We start from the raw sequence: 17000 nt of genomic DNA, 5'->3' as shown, positions 1-17000 counted from the left end.
TATGATTATCAATATAAGATAATATTGTACTTTAATAAAAAAAAGACTTGAATGATTCATCATTCTATTTTGTTTTTTATTGTTTAAGCTCAGATGATTGTAAGATAACATGATTTAAATAAAAAAAGGTTATTATCTTTTGATGAAAGAAAAAGAAATAATACATCCTATAGATCTAAAAAATAATTAGTTATTTCAAAAAATATTTTTATATGATTTGTGTAGAATTATGTCTTTCAAATATAATAAGAGATCAATACTTCAAGTACATAAGTTGTACTTTTGGAGTTAGTGGTTTAAAATATGTGAACTTTTTCTATTGAAGGTTGACGATATTTGTGATACAAAAAAAAATATTATATTTATTTATAAGAGATAAAGTATGTAAAAGGTAATGATTAATGAATTTAGAATTTAAATCTTGATTTGGTTTTTAAAATTGGAAATATGAATATTAATATTAATATTTTTTTTAAAGTATTAAATGCTAATAAATTTTTAAAGATGTCAGATGGCATAATTAGAATCATACTTTAGAAATGTGTCGTTTAACAGTTACTGATTTTTATTTATTAGGTAATATATATATATATATATATATATATATATATATATATATATATATATATATATATATATACTAGCCGTTTACCCGCGCCAAGCGCCGGGTGCGAATAGTTTGTTGCGTCAATAATTTCCATTCGAAAACATGTTATATTTCAAATAACATAAATTACTTTTCAAGGAACACGAGTTACTGTTATGGTTTTAAATTTTAGGTATGTTGCTTGAATGGTTCAAAAGTGAAAGTACGTAGTTATGTTTGTTGAAATAAATAAAACTTTGAGTTAAAAATAAAAGTAATTGTTTGAGTTTAAAACAAAATAATGTTGTTTGGGATTATATTTTATTAATTGTATTTTTAAAGAGCACGTAATGAATCGACAAATATCATTTATCATTGAAATATATCAATTATATAAGTTGTCGTTTTGGGTTAAAAATAAAATACATTGTTGTTTTTAAAATCAAAATTAAATTATCGTTTTGAGTGAAAATTAAAAGTAAATTGTTTTTGTTTAAAAATAAAATAAGGTTTTATTTTGGTTAAAAATATGAATACATGTGATTTGGTTTAAAATATTTATGTACACTTGTTTCGGCTGAAAATAAATCTACATCGTTGTTTTCATTTAAAATTAATAGATGTATATTGTTATTTTGGATTAAAAATAAAGGTACATTGAAATTTATTATATAAATTGCTCAGGAATCTTTGGAAACAATCTCAAAGCACAAGTAATCTTACATCAAGACTAAAAACATTTAAATTGAACAAAAAAATGTTAACAAAAGAACCAAAATTTTTATTAAATTACTATTAGAAATTAAGTGTTCTTTTATAACATAGTTGTTGTACCTTATCTGAATCTAAATCAATTAAACCGTCTATAACACCCCTCTCAAAGCATCTGCAGCTTCCTGAAAGTTTATAAATTTTATTTTTCTTATCATATAAAATTAATAAAACTCTCAAAAAACATAATAACAGTAAACCTTGAATGATCGTATTGTTAACTTACTTTGACCATTACACCCTCCATATTATAATAATAGCATATGTAAACAACCAACACAGATCTCAAAAAAATTGCAAAAAAACAAACTTCCACCAAGTCAATTGTGCATACCTGGTCATAGGAAAAAGAACACAACTCTGATTTGTTTTCCTACCAATAAAGAATCAATTTTTAGCAATTTTATAGTTCAATCCAAAACCAAATTAAAGTTGATAATACAAAAAACTAAAATTAACCTAATAACTAAAAACCACAAAATAACTTACAAAAATAGCCTTCGATGGCCTTAACCATGTTGCAGAATCCATGTCAAACCTATTAGAAAAGGCCATATACGAAAATAAATCTCATAAATTCTACTAAATGGAAATATTTACACATGCAATTATCTTTAACCATAATATAACATAGATTATAAACTTTAATAAACAATGTTAATAGCGTATTAGCAATTTAGTCAATCTACCCGATCAGACCGTTCTAAAGCATTAAAAGGAAAATAGAGTTGATTTTGATAAATCAAAAACTTGAAGTAGAATATACAAACAATTTTACACACAATCATATCTTTCTTTACAGATTTTGCTTATTAAACAGAACCTTATATTTCATACCCACTACTTAAGACAAAACGTAAAAAGAAGTTAAAATAATCTGTTGTCGTCTCAAAATCCAAATGAATAAAGAAGTCATCATGTAATCCAAACAACTGAAGCAGTCTAACGGAATAAGTTTGAAGAAAATAAACAATATATGGGTGGAAAATAAAGTATTATATACAATAAGTTAGCCATGATTTTGGAAGTTTGATTATCATTCCAAAATTAATCAATTACAATGCACACCAAAAATATTGAACATAACAAAATTACTCAAATAATTAAATCATACCAAAATTATGCAAAATCTTATCATTAATATTTAAAAATCACACCCAAATTAATCGTATTATAAGCATATTTTCAGTTACATAAAATCATAATAAAAAATTAATAATTAACAACCAGAATTATGGAACTTGCCATAAAAACAATAATTTTTTTTTCAAATATATATTTATATTAAAGTACTAATTAATAAATTCAAAAAAGACAGATTTTAACTTGCTATTATTTTATGTATTTCACATAACAAACGAAAAGGCGGCAAAGAAATTTCCAAAATTACGCTTGGAGATTTCATTTTTATAATCAAATGCTTAAAAAGAAAAGAAAATATCTAAAATGGAGCATACCTGGAGTAAGAAAACTGCAACCATTGGGATCCATTTAAAGTTTTAAACCTCTTAAACCTCTCTAAGCATATCTGTGCATAAAAAAAATAAAAATAAAAATATTTCATTAATACTCAAACTCAATATTCACAATTTATTTGAAGAATATTGTTCTTTCAAGAAAAAAAAGTCATGTGAAAAAAAACCAAAAACATCATAAGCTTCTTATTTTTGACAGAAATACCATTATGCTCCCAAATTGTCACTTCAATCAATTGAAAGGCTCATAGCAATTGTACTTTACAAACCATCTTAAGGAAAATGGTTAAAAATATATTGATGGTAGAATTGAGTGACCAACCTTACAGAAACCTCATCAATTAGAGACATTTTCACCCTTCACCATCAAGAGTGGCAACACATTGAGCTTTCTAGACATAGATAGATATCTATAAAAAAATAAATTAACAACACTTTACCTACACATTAGAGGCTACAACCTAAGGTGATGAAAAGATCTATGATTCCAGGTTTGCTGAAATAAACAAAAATACAAATAAATGTTAGTTTTTATATAGATCTTGTTTCTAGATCTACTTAAATGAAATAAATACAAAAAAGGTTAGTTTCTAGATATGCTTAAATGAGTTTCAGTTCCCACGCCAGGATCTACTCGATGATCTAAGAACTACTAAAATAAATTAGAAACAACAAAATACAACAAAAATAGTTTGGAAAAAGCATAACAAAATGGGAAAGTAAACTATACCAGATTGAGAGATGGGAGTAGAAGAAATGTATCAATTGTGTTTGTTAACATTCCAAAAGGTTAGATAAGAGAATGATTGTTACAGAAGAAGATCTCGAAGGAAACTTACCCTACAACCGGTGGACATTTGAGACTACTCCTTGCAACCAATCTCCATGTCCAAGTGATCATATTTATCACTTTTCTCCAACACATAAAACATCAAGCGTTATGGGTTATCTCCAAATCATAAGGTCATAACCAAAAGATACAATAAGATTTCATAGAGAAAACAGCATAATGTTATAAAGATTTGAAAGGAACAAAGTATTAGCAATGTAAGGCTTACATTCCATTAAGATAATGTGAAGGATCAATTCCAGGTGGCCCTGTCAAAAGTACCTTTGATCCATTGTTTTCAAAATTATAACTCCATGTCCTTGAATGGCAACAACCATGTGAAGAGTAGAATGACAGCAACTTGTGTCTATACTTAGTGACCTTGTCGAATCATGTGCATCACTTCAAAAGTCAAAAGAATAAAAGAAAAATGTCAACATGTTAATCCAAAAAAAATGTGTATTGTATCGAAGGGAACTTACAAAGCATGGTCATATGAACTGAGAATTAATTGGCGAGGCTAGGGGTAGCTTGGACATTCAAGACCATGTTTAGCCTCATCAACAGATGTTATAGTTGTAAAGCTTACAAGCCCTAAAACACCTGCTCATAGGAGTGCATTGCATAAATCAGTGAATGAAACCCTCTTACTTGCATTCATACAGCAGAAAGATTACAGATTCTGAACACAAACAAAGCCCATGGTATAAGACATACATTTGTTCCCTAAATTAGCTTATAGGTTTTACAAGCATCATAATCCTACTTCTAGCAAGTCTTTCAACTTGAGCCTCAACTCAAATCAGTGGTTTCACCTACCAACATTTTTTTAATCATATTAACAAAAAAAGAAGGAAAATCAAGTGAAAATCAGAAAAAAAGAAGGAAAATCAATATTTTTTTAATTGTATTAACTAACACACAAACTTCCCTGATAATTACATCTATCAAGGTATACCTTAAGCACAAAGGCTTCAACATCTATTTTGTGAATACCATAAGAAGTTATGAAATATGAGAAATGTTGAAAAACTTAATCCAATATATAAAAGTTCATGTATTTGGAGTACCTTTAAAGGTATTTGTTGACTTTTAACCCAGTGATGGCAGATCGTGTTGGGGTTCATCGTAGAAGATATGGTGCAATGGAGGAAAATGGGTGCTGGTGGATTACAACAATCGATATGCATCCCAACACCACATCCAATCGAACCGCTTTCATTCCCACATATCAACATTTCTTCACCTCTGTCACGTGATCCACATACCTCACATGCCACATCACTGCTCTCAGGTGTTTTGGGACCCGTTGACTCTTCTTCTTCTTCAATGGTTAAACAACGGTTCTTGAGATTGTTAAACGACCTTTCTGCCCAAACATTGGTATCATATTGGACATGTGTTTCAAGGGAATATCCAGGTTTGCATACATATTCCACAAGGTAATTAGCTTAGACACACGGTATCTCATGTTTTATGAACTCCTGAACCCATATATCGACATGTGGCATGCCAGGGCTCACAATGGCATAGTCGATACCAGTGTCTAGAAAGCGGGTGTATGGTGTCCTGTAACATAAGCAAAAAAAACATCTTAAAAGAGTTTGGTTGCAATGTTACATATAAACAAGATTTTAAAAAATAAAAATACCAAAGAGGGTGCAATGCATTCCCCATATATGACAATACGTATTCCATAAAAGGCAGCATGCCCGGTTTTCTCTTTCAAAAGGCGCCACTTCCTTGGAGCTTGCAGGTTAATCTGACCATCTTGACTTAGGCCGTTCTTGTGCCATTCGTAAGGTTCTTCTGTAAGGAATCTTCCTGCCTCATTGCTTGCAGATAAGTAATCAGTCTTGAGAATCCAACTGTCAGGTTAAGTGTATATGATGCCTGGTGGCGATGGTGGGGGAAACTTAGGGTTAGTGGTACCTCTGAACGGTGTGTGAAGTTGGCGTTGACGGTGGCGGTGGTATAGGTTTGGGGTTTCTCATCCCGATAGAAGGTAGAAGTGGGGTGGCATAGGGGGGTGGCGGATGCCGGTGGTAGTATAGGTAAACTTATAGGGCGTCAATTATACAGTTAAAATGGAAGCACAGTCGGGTTAGTATGTAAGGGTTAATGGGGGACCCTCTTCTATGTTGTAGCGACGTAAGGTGGATGATGGTAGCGGAGGCCTGCCGGAGGGTGGAAGTAGCGACTGTCTCAAGAGACTGGAGGTAGCGACGGCTTCAAGAGGTAGGCGGAATGGCGGTTACGTTTAGGGATACATAAGAGAAATGGGAGAAATGGCGTGTGAAGATGTGTGTATAGGATTTTAGGGTTTTTCACAAAAGGAAAAGCGTATATGATGTCAAGTTAGTGATATGCATAACATGTTTGTAAATGATGTATTGGGTTTTGTACCTCTTAATTTTCAAGAAGTGGGCAATATCCTTAATAATATATATATATATATATATATATATATATATATATATATATATATATATATATATATATATATATATATATATATATATATTACATTTGATTCAAGAACAACAATTAATCAATAAAAAAGGAACAATTTTTAGTAACTTTTTTAATTATTTTTGAAGAAATGAAAATTTTTAGTCAACTTGAAAGGTATTTGCATTTTGGCTTTGAATCATAGATAACTAATAGATGAAGACGTAAAGATACTTTAGACATACATATTTGGTCTGTAATTTGCAATCACAGAATAAACAAAGTGTAGCTAGTTGTATCTGTACCTTCTGGGATGGTGTAATCCAACATCATATAGTTGTCCGTGATAATATTTCCAACTATGTGAATGCTTTCCGGTAATAAATGAGTGCAATTTCAAGAGCCTATCCATCAATCATAAAAGCCACATCCTGCAACAAAATACATACATAGCTTCTAATTAAATTTAAATCAAACAAACACAACAAGTAATTGCATCAATAATAAATGTAAGTCGTTTATTACCTTGGGTTCTTCTTTTGTTATCCTCATTGTAAATTTAAATCAAACAAACACAACAAAATACTATGATCTTTTACAAGCTAATAGTTAAAGATGTAAAGATATTGAAAAATTGAAACGGAGTCTAGCATCACCTTAAGCATATCTCTTTTGACCACATTAGCATTCATCACCATTTTTTTTAGAAGGAAAGTGTTGTATGTGTGATTGTCATCAAAACCAATCTGCATACCTCCATAAGCAACTTTTCTCCATTTTTTTTTACCATTGATATCCTCTATTGCCCCAAATAACTAAATCCAATAAACAATGCAACTATTTTAGGATTGTATGTTCTATAGTAATCTAGTGTCTATAGATATGAATGAAATTAGAAAACATGTTTGTATCTATAAATATGCATAATATTAGAAAACTCTGGGGAAAAAATGTCTTTTTGGTGGTGATAGAGATGGGTCTTCCAGGATCTATTAAGATGTGGGAAATAAAAATTTGTATATCAACAAGAATAAAAGAAAAAACCAATATACTACAATTGATAAAATTACCCATAACATAAGATTAACAGGTCCTTCATTTGCTGTATAAGGAAATTCACCAGTGCCACACTCAAAAAGAGCAAGACCAAGGCTCCATATATCAGCTGGATATGAATAACTTTCATTTCTGATTCTTTCAGGTGACATGTAGGTCACAGTTCCCACAAATGTAGCACACTGAAAAAAGGATCTAGGAATATTACAATCACATTTATTAATAATCGTTAGCTACATATTGTATTTGATACAAAATGAATAGTAGATAGCACCAAAGATAATTGAAACAGGATGCCAAACAACCTCAAATCAGAGCAAAATTCATCAGCAAAATTAGTTGTAAAAGCATTAATGAAACAGAGATCATGCTAATTGATAAAAGATCTATGAGTCAAATATTGTCTGATACATAAAATATCATTACATATACGACATTTTTTTATTACCAAATGCATACTGATGGTATATTTTAGTGTGGAATTGTGATTTGTGAGAGATATAACTAAAATCAATTACATTTCCACATCAACAGAATGAATAAAATCAATCTCTTTTTTATGTTACCGTTTATTGGCAAGCCGCTGAAGGACTTGAAACGCTAATTTGATATCAAATTTTTTGGTTTCTAAACCCTAATCGAACGACATGGTCAAGCTCATGCCTATTTTGGTAGGATTTTGGGGAACGACATGGTAAAACAGATTCATAAGTCCAATTTCAATCACCAGAAAATCACAGATGAAGAAACCCTAACTTCATTGGAGAGGTGAGGAAGTGAGGATGACGTACTTGAGAGAGAGATTTACGAAGGATTTCAGATTCAAAATGCAAATAAAATAAATACTTATAGAAATTGTTCATGATCGACGAGAATTAAGCCTAAATCATTGGAGGATTTCAGATTCAACATCAATCGGTTATAATAACTATGAAATATGGATCGACTGTGGATCCTTGTCTAAAGCCAAGAAGGTGTCACAACTAGGAATTCTGATACTTTGTAAACACTTAACAAAGATAACATTGTAGTTAAAACTTGAAAACATGTATGGTGCTTATTCAATGACCACAAAATTCCATCAAATACTCTATACAAACATTCAAATAGTCAACAAAAGGTTGGAAACCCTAAAAATCCCGGTTTAAGTCTATTTTGGACTAGGATTTCCTTATTGGGCCTAATGGACCAATAAGCTTCCAATTTGACTATTTTGGGCTTAGAACTCTTAAATGGGCCCTAACTGGACCCATTTGCATGAAACTTAACATTTTGGGCCTCATAAGCCTAAAATGGACTAGTTTATCTTTAATGGGCCTTATTGGGCCATAACAAATCTAATTAGCCCTAATGGGCCATAAAACTCATACTTTGATGAATATTGAGTCGTGAATTACTCTAAAAGGCCCAATAGGCCGAAAACCATCAAATTGGGCCCATATTATGGACTCAAGCACAAAAAGGCCCAAACCATTCTTTTCCTTTACCCTCTCTCGGCCCAAGTAGAAAGAAAAAAAAAGGAGAAATTAAGGGATTAAGGAGGGTTAGCCACCTCCTTATTACATATTGGACTTCCATGCAAATTTCACATATCTCCATGCATCCATCCCTTCAACTCTCTCTCTCTCTCTCTTCTCCTTCTTCTACTCTCGGCCGAGAGTATCAACACACACACACACACACACACTTATTTCACTTCTAATTCCTCTCAAGAACACCATCATTTCTCCTTTAAAATTTTCGAGATTTAGGGCATTTCAAGGAGGTTATTCCATAAGAATCATCATCATTGGTAAGTTATTGTTTAGATCCATAACCTAGTCTCTTTATTTCATCAAAACTTCTTCCTAACTCACACAATTTTCGTGATCTACTCCTTAGAAGCTTCTTAAGTTCGAAATCAACCCAAGAAAGCTTGCTAGGACCGAAAAATAGCATCAAACTCTTCCCTTTCTTCTTCAAATCGAAAACACAAGCAAAGGTGAGTTCATACCCCACTATTTTCGGTTTTCACAAGTTTTATGGGGGAGAATACAAGTAAAATGTGTAGATCTATGTGTATGTGTGATTTCATGTGTTTATGTGGTAAATATGTAACAAAAAGGAAAGAAATCTCGAGATCTATGGCTCAAGGAGGAAAATAAACATGATCTAAGATATATTACACTAAACAAGTCAAGAAAAATTACCCTCTAAACATATTACAACATAAAACTCATTTTTGGGCTATATTTGTCAAATAAACAAAAGTTAGGTTAAAGGTTGTCATTCACGGTTGTCTTAAGGTCCAAAAGAGTCAAAACAGTTAGAATAAATGTTCTTATGAATATTATGCTCTTCAAAGGACTAGAAATGTAATTTGTAGCCTAATGGGCCAATTTTTGGGCTTTTCGGCCCATAGGCCCAAAATTGCGAAAAATATGGTTTTCAAGGGATTGAAATGGTAAATTTCTCAAAAAAGTGGCTAAAAGGGTAAACAAATCTATTTCAGGGGTTAAAATGACTTTTTTTGCCAAAAAGGATCAAAAATGTAAAGTTTTTGGAATTTTGGTCAAAATTGTAAAAGTTGCGAAAAGTTTGGACTTTGCATGAAAAACTCTTTACTGAAGGGGCTGAAACTGCCAAAGAGTAAATTTTGAGTTAAAAACATTACTTAAACAAGTCTAAGGGCCTAAAATGTATTTTTTTATAATAAGGGACTAAGATTGTCATTTTTATTAAAGAAGGGTTGAATAGGTCAAACCAATATTTTGAGTCAATTATTTTATTATTAAGATATTTGGGTCAAAAATACCAAATTATAACTTATGAAAATAGAATGAAGAAGATACATATATTTTCAAATATCGTTATAAACAATCGACAAGCTTCGTGCCGTTGCGATTTAACAATTGTTCAATCAAACTTCCGACAATTATACTATACCTAAAACAAGTAAATATTCAAATTGTTGGGCTTGAAAGATTCTAATCATGCTTATTGGGCCTTCGTGACCCATTGACATGACGTTTGGGCCTAATAATAATAACACATGTCTATTGGGCCTCCTGTGACCCAATTACATGCTTAAGGGACCCTCAATGGCTTTCTTGTGCTATTGGGCCTCAGTGGCCCATTTAGCATTGCTAGTAAGGTCCAGATAAATCAAATGTGAAATGGGCCAACGCGTCCTTCGTATACCCAACAGCCTTAATAACATACGCAATTAGTAGGACCTCGTAATCCTCTTCTCCTCGTTTGTTAGGCTTACCTTCAATTCAAGTAAACAAATACAGGTCGTTAATTAATGGTAATCAAATTCGTTTTGGATTAAGTGAGTAATAACGGGCGACACCTTTAAGTGTCGTTCGTAGTCTATAGTTATAATCAAAGTCTCCTGGAGGGAGAGCAATAGTTTGTGTATAGATCTATACGGGGGTGACTCCCCCACACCTCAGCTGTTCGCTACAGTTAGACTCGGCCAGTCTAGGGTGACAAAATCTTAAGATCAATTCCGGCGTTCGCTAGAATGCCAAGACAGACGAACTAGTCATTATCATGCATGGTTATAATGACTCACATAAACAAATCCAATACTATCCGAGTAATCAAGGAAAATCATGATCATTCGTTGTGACGGTATAAAAATTCGAAACAATTATATTATATTATCAGAAAACATCGGGTTTTTCGGGGAAATCAACACCATTCACTTGTACTTTTCAATAACTATAATGTAAAACTTCTCATTTATACACACTTTGAAATCATTCATGCACAAACCTATGGATCTTCACACTTTAGAATAAACAATTGTCTTTTCAGAAAATATCGGATTTTCTGGGTTTTATAAACTGCACAAAACATTTTCATAACAACCCTGCTTATGAACTCACCAACATTCCATATGTTGACATTTTCAAAATAACTTGTATTATCAGGTAACAGGTTAGCTGAAGAGTAATACCAAGTATGTTAGGGTGTTATGCTTTGAAAACTTTCAAACAATTTATGCTATGAATATGTAATATTTAGACAATGTACTTGATGTGAACAATGTCAGTTGTAATGTATTAATGCATGGTGAAGTTTATGTTATGTTTCATGTATATTCATTGTGATGATATTCAATTTGAGTCACGCGAGCCCTCAGACGTTTCCGCCGTTTCGTTCGGGGGTGTGACAGGTTGGTATCAGAGCTCTGTTTATAGTGAACTGGCATATCTAACCACACATTGATATGCAACTATAAACCAAAGAGGGACTAAAACAACTCTGAACAAAACGAATAAAATACAATGATAAAACACCTCTACTTGTGCGATATAGGAAAAAGAACATAATACCAAATCAAATAAGATGATAATGGCATCTCGGTTAAGTCGGGACTGTTCATAGTTGTATTAAGGGGTGAATGTAGCCTGATCAACTACATTTCCTCCGAAGTACAACTATCACATTCCCCGAGGAAATCGCGATGGTCGGTAAACCTAAAAACATACCCCTTTGTTACCAAGAAGAGAACATCAACTCAATTTACATAATAATTAAAACATCTTAGGAATAATATTAGTATATTTATACACTCTCGCAGACAGTATGGCCGGCTTCCATCACCCCGGAGATCCGTATTTCCCTAACCAGAGGAATAACGGATGGTTGGAAGAGTAACCTGAAGAAGACCCCGAGGAGGAGTCTGAAGAGGAACCGGAGGCGGAAGTCGAGGGCGGACCTGCTGAACTAGTGGTAGACCTGGAAGAAGAAGAAGTCGAAGAAGACCTCGAGGAGGAACCCAGCGATGACGATGACGGTGATTCGGACGCGGAGTCCGAAGTCATCAACCCCCCTTACCCGATTAGGGTGCCCGCTCATCGGATGGGCCCAACTGGCCCTACACCCCCCTGAGGTATCGACATTTGGAGGTGGAGCAGGCAACAGGGACAACGACCCCCGTTTGGCATGGTGCGCGAGTTCTACGACTTGAGGGAGGGAGGACCAACTGATCGCGCGCTTCCGGTCATGGTGAGACGATTGCGGAACACTGGCGACCTAGCTCAGAGCACCGCCGATCAGATGCACCAGATGCGGACTAGAGTTGAGCGTGCAGAACAGGAGACGCGAGAGGTTATCCAAGAGTTCCACATGAGGCAGGCAAGGTGGGAGGCTCGACTCCGAGACGTGGAACGACAGGTGGCTCGCCTTCAGGGAGCGTCCACTTCCTCAGCACCACGCCCTGGCACATCCCACCATGACTAGGACTAGTCGTATCCGTCTTTAGTATTATGCTTATATGATCTATGCTATGTACCATCGACTCTATGTTTAAGTGATTACACTACTCATAGAGTCGTTACGCTGCTGAACTTGCACCATTTATGTATGCTCTTTCGAGCAAATTTTCATGTATCAAAGTACGGATATTATTAGTGGAAAAATATATGTGTTCTATTGTGATGCTGTTATCTGTTATGTGTTATATTTCCATGATTGTATGTTAATATGTGAAACTACTTAAGTACATGCAATACACCTAGTTTAAAGGACCACGAACTCACAAAAATCATAGGCACTCAACATCTTTCCGTTCCATGACAGAAAGATGCCTCAACGACCAACCCGTGGAAACCCCGGGCCAACCCCACCAGAAATCAACTCAGCTGCATTTCAAGCAGCTGTATCTGTTGCAGTCACCGCAGCCATGGTGCAAATCCACCAAGGGAACAATGGTGGAGGAAATAGACAAGGGGCTGGAAGTTCGAACAACGGAATAAATCAAGGACCTACCAAGACATGCTCTTACAAAGACTTCACCAACGCCAAGCCACGAACCTTTAATGGCATAGGTGGAATGATAACCCTAAAGAGATGGATTGAAAAGGTGGAATCGGTATTTGAGATATGCGAATGCCCCGAGGAGATGAAGGTGAAGTTTGCCGCATGTACATTCGTTGACCAGGCTCTCACCTGCTGGAATGGACACGTAGAAGCCATGACTCTCCCCGTAGCCAACGCCATGCCGTGGGCGGAGTTGAAAGAAATGCTGACGGCCGAATACTGCCCGCGTGGCGAAATTCAGAAAATGGAGCAAGAGTTATGGAATCTCACCGTCCGAAACTCCGACATTGATGCATACATATCAAGTTTTAGCGAACTGTCACTGTTGTGCCCTGGCATGAGTACTTCAGAGGGAAAACAAATCGAACGATTCGTCTGGGGATTAACCTCCCTAATTCAAGGAAATGTGATAGCTGCAAATCCTGAAACCTTCGACAGTGCCAAGATATTGACCAAGAAACTGTACGACCACAACAACAAGAAGGGCGAGAAGTCAGGGGAAACTGAAGGCAAGAAGGAGAGTGACAACAAGAAATGAAAGAACAACAAGAGAAAGGGGCGACAAGGCTCAGAGTCATCAAAGAAGCAACAAACAGTGACAGTTAATGCTGCAACCACCCAAGTTCCCTCCACACCACATGCTCTAGTCTCAGCTACTCCAAGTGCCCCTAAGCAGTATTCCGGGAATCTCCCAAAGTGCAACAAGTGCAGTCTCCATCATAATGGCGAATGCAGGGAGATGCATTGTACCAGTTGCAATCGAAAGGGTCACACGGCGAAATATTGCAGGACCTATCCTCCCCAGAACCAGCAGCAGGGAAACAACAACAACAACAACAACAACAACCGCAACAACAACAACAACAACACCAACAACATCGGAAACAATGCAGGACCAAGCCACACCTGCTATGGATGTGGAAAGACTGGGCATTTCCGTCGAAACTGCCCCAACGTTAACAACCCTGGGAATGGAGGAGCAGGGAGAGTGCTGACCATGGGTCAGGGAGAAGCGGTTCAGGACCCCGCTGTTGTCACCGGTACGTTTCTCCTAAACCACACTTATGCATGCATCCTATTTGATACCGGGGCAGAACGAAGCTTTGTGAGTAATAGATTCGAACACTTGTTAAAACAACAACCCCAGAAGCTTAATGAAACCTTTACGGTGGAAATGGCTAATGGGAAAACAGAATCCACTGGGGAAATCTACATCGGATGTACCCTGACCTTGAACCATCACGTCTTTCAAATAAACTTAATGTCTGAATCCATTAGGAGTTTTGATGTGATTATCGGCATGGACTGGTTAAGCCCCCACCATGCTGAAATTATGTGTCACGAGAAGGCCGTTCGCCTTCACCTCCCAAATCGCGAAACCCTAATTATAAACGGAGACAAACCCAGCACGAACCTTTGTCTTATCTCGTGCATTAAGGCACATAAGTATCTACGAAAGAAGGACTTGACGTTTCTGGCTCATAATGTGGATAAGTCCGAAGAAGAGGTCAATATTCGAGACATCCCAGTGGCTTGCGATTTCCCGGATGTCTTTCCTGAAGATCTTCCGGGGATACCCCCCGAAAGACAAGTCGAGTTCCGAATTGACCTCGTGCCAGGAGCTACACCCATCGCCAAATCGCCCTATATATTGGCTCCTGTGGAGATGCAAGAGCTGTCCAACAAACTCAACGAACTTTTGGACAAAGGATTCATCCGACCCAGTTTCTCACCCTGGGGAGCTCCGGTTCTCTTTGTTAAGAAGAAAGACGGTTCCTTTAGGATGTGTATTGACTACAGGGAACTAAATAAGCTCACTATCAAAAATTGCTATCCACTTCCGCGAATCGACGATCTATTTGACCAACTCCAAGGAGCAAGTTACTTTTCTAAGATAGATCTGCGATCCGGATACCACCAACTCAAAGTCCGGGAAGAGGATATCCCCAAAACCGCTTTCCGAACTCGTTATGGACATTATGAATTTGTTGTAATGCCCTTCGGTCTAACGAATGCCCCTGCCGCATTCATGGACCTAATGAATCGAATCTGCCGACCATTCCTCGACAACTTTGTCATCGTTTTCATCGACGATATTCTAGTCTATTCTCGAAGCGAAGAGGAGCATGGCCGGCATCTCCGACAAATCTTAGAAACCCTACGGACCGAAAAGCTATACGCAAAACTCTCTAAGTGTGAGTTCTGGCTCCGTAGTGTGAACTTTTTGGGTCACGTTGTTAGTCAAGAAGGGATACATGTGGATCCTTCTAAGGTCAAAGCCATTGAAGGATGGGCGATCCCAACGACACCCACAGAAATTCGTCAATTTCTAGGTCTCGCAGGCTATTACAGGAGGTTCATTCAAAACTTCTCCAAAACAGCCAAGCCACTTACCATGCTTACACAAAAGGGCGTACCCTTTGAATGGACAGATAAGCAAGAAGTTGCATTCCGAACTCTGAAGCAAGCACTCTGCAGTGGACCGGTACTATCACTACCAGAGGGAACAGAGGACTTCGTAGTTTACTGCGATGCGTTGAATCAGGGTTTAGGTTGTGTACTCATGCAGCGTGGGAAGGTGATAGCTTATGCGTCCCGACAACTAAAGACACATGAGGTGAATTATACCACCCATGATCTCGAATTGGGAGCTGTGGTCTTCGCCTTGAAGATTTGGAGGCACTACCTTTATGGTACAAAGTGCACCATTTTCACTGACCACAAGAGTCTCCAACACATTTTAAATCAAAAGGAGTTAAACATGAGGCAACGAAGATGGGTTGAGCTGCTGAACGATTATGAATGCGAAATCAAGTATCACCCAGGCAAGGCTAACGTGGTAGCTGATGCTTTGAGTCGAAAGAATACTCGAATCGTCGTGTGAAGACTCTCTCAATAACCATTCAATCCTACCTGACCTCGCAAATCAGAGCAGCCCAGTTCGACGCCATGAAGGCAGAAAACAAAACAGGCGAAGCGTTACGTGGAATGGAAAAGAATTTCGAAGTGAAGGAGGACGAAGCATATTATTTCATGAACCGAATTTGGATCCCTAAACTTGGGGGATTCAGAGAAGTAGTCATGAATGAAGCCCACAAGACACGATACTCCATCCATCCGGGTTCAGATAAAATGTACTTGGATATCAAGCAACATTTTTGGTGGCCCAACATGAAGGCAGAAATTGCCACTTACGTTAGCAAGTGCCTCACCTGTGCTAAAGTAAAGGTAGAATATCAGAAGCCCTCGGTATTATTACAACAACCAGTAATTCCTGAGTGGAAATGGGAAAGGATTACTATGGACTTTGTGACCAAACTACCCAAGACAACTGATGGTTTGGATACCATATGGGTAATAGTTGACAGGTTGACAAAATCCGCTCATTTCCTACCAATAAAGGAGTCATACAAGATGGAACGATTGACAAGAACCTATATCAAGGAAATCGTGAGACTCCACGGAGTGCCAATATCTATCATCTCAGATAGAGATAGTAGGTTTACTTCACGCTTTTGGCAATCGCTTCAGAAAGCTATGGGAACACAACTTGACATGAGCACTGCCTACCACCCACAAACGGATGGTCAAAGCGAGCGAACCATTCAAACACTCGAAGATATGCTTCGCCCATGTGTGATAGACTTTGGAAGGTCGTAGGATACCCACTTGCCTTTGATCGAATTCTCGTACAACAACATTTATCACTCAAGCATCAAAGTTGCTCCTTTCGAGGCATTGTATGGGCGTAAATGTAGATCACCGTTGTGTTGGGCTGAGGTAGGTGACACTCAGCTAGCAAGAGGACAGACACCAAGCAATGCATTAACGGGACCAAAAATCATATGCGAAACGACCGAGAAGATAAATGGCGAAAGCCCTTGGAATTTCGAGTCGGGGATCGGGTGTTGTTAAAGGTCTCTCCCTGGAAAGGGGTGATTCGTTTTGGGAAACAGGGAAAACTAAACCCACGGTACATTGGACCCTTCGAGATTCTTACCCGAATCGGTCCAGTGGC

The 17000-nt window shown here is 36.6% G+C and overlaps 1 long non-coding RNA gene across 1 annotated transcript; it reads right to left on the bottom strand.

Annotated features, from left to right (window-relative positions):
- Positions 1-1670: 1670 nt before the first annotated feature.
- Positions 1671-2887, bottom strand: LOC145119551 (uncharacterized). The gene is made up of 3 exons (XR_013713893.1): positions 2815-2887; positions 1847-1895; positions 1671-1730 (listed from the first exon to the last, which is right to left on the bottom strand). It is a non-coding gene; the product is annotated as an uncharacterized LOC145119551 (long non-coding RNA).
- Between the last annotated feature and the right edge of the window lie 14113 nt (positions 2888-17000).

The sequence above is a fragment of the Lactuca virosa genome, chromosome 6 (genome assembly GCF_052849685.1).
Source record: "Lactuca virosa cultivar CGN04683 chromosome 6, Lactuca_virosa_CGN04683_v6, whole genome shotgun sequence".
Classification (NCBI taxonomy): Eukaryota; Viridiplantae; Streptophyta; class Magnoliopsida; order Asterales; family Asteraceae; genus Lactuca; species Lactuca virosa.
Note: the sequence above shows the minus strand (reverse complement) of the source record. Positions and strands in the feature narration are given on the sequence as shown.